General features: G+C 48.9%; 1 pseudogene; it reads left to right on the forward strand.

Annotated features, from left to right (window-relative positions):
* The first annotated feature begins 897 nt into the window (after positions 1-897).
* On the forward strand, positions 898-1,069 carry LOC118617778 (annotated as a pseudogene).

Below are 1,069 nucleotides of genomic sequence, written 5' to 3' on the forward strand. Positions count from 1 at the left end.
ATGTAGGCATGTATGTGATGAGAGTGTGTATGTATATATATGTTGTGATTGTGTATGTATTGATCATGGTGGTGGTAGAAATGAGGTAGGCAAAGGAGGATTGGTATGCATGTATGGTGGTGGTGGGGTGTGTGTGTGTATGTGTGGTATTTTGGTTGTATAGGACTGAGAGGGCAGACCTCTTGGCCAGTGTAGGGGGAGGAATAGGACTGGTGGTGGCAGCCGGGGAGGAGGGCCCAGCAGGCAGATGAACTGCTCCAGTGAAGGCCTGGAGATGAGCCAGTCTAGAGGGAATTGCCACGGGAGAGCGAGGGTAGAAATAAGCTAGGAAGGAGTGTTTAATGTTGGTAAATACTTTCTGATTAAGGCGATGGCAGTTTTGCATCCCCCAGCTGTCCCTCTTCCTCAGCTCATGTGGGGATCTTGGGTTAAATGATCTGTTTTCGTTCTGGAGGATCAAACCCCAGTTAGGACTCGGGCCTTACCACTGAACTGCTGAGTGTTGGCTGGGCCCTTTCTCCACCTGGGCTGCTGCACCAAGAATGGTTCTTGGAGTCTGAAGCCTCCCAAGCTCTGCTCTCGGAATAGCCAAGGTGGATTCTACTGGGCTTGGGGCAGAGGAAGTTTAAATGCTAGAATCCCTGGGGCAAAGGTCAGAAGAAAGTGCAGTGTGTACCTCCTGGCAAAGCAAGGGGAGCACTAGCTCTCTGACATTCATGGGCTATCCTGACTAGACCTGCATTTTGTGGAGCTTTTTGTTATTGTTGTTTAATATGTTATTGATTTTTTAGAGAGAGAGAAAGGGAGAGATAGAAACATTGGTGTGAGACAAAATTACAAGAGCGCCCGTGTGCGCCAACTCTTTCCTTTTTGCCTCGTTGCTTCTGAGCGAACAAGATGGGTCACCAGCAACTCTACTGGAGCCATCTGAGAAAATTCGGCCAGGGTTCCTGTTCTTGCTGTGTCTGCTCAAACCCACACGGTCCGATCCGGAAATACGGTCTCAGTTATGTGCCGCCAGTGTTTCCATCAGTACTTGAAGGACATCGACTCCATTAAGTTGGACTAA

Source organism: Molossus molossus, unplaced genomic scaffold (assembly GCF_014108415.1).
Source record: "Molossus molossus isolate mMolMol1 unplaced genomic scaffold, mMolMol1.p scaffold_m16_p_5, whole genome shotgun sequence".
NCBI lineage: Eukaryota > Metazoa > Chordata > Mammalia > Chiroptera > Molossidae > Molossus > Molossus molossus.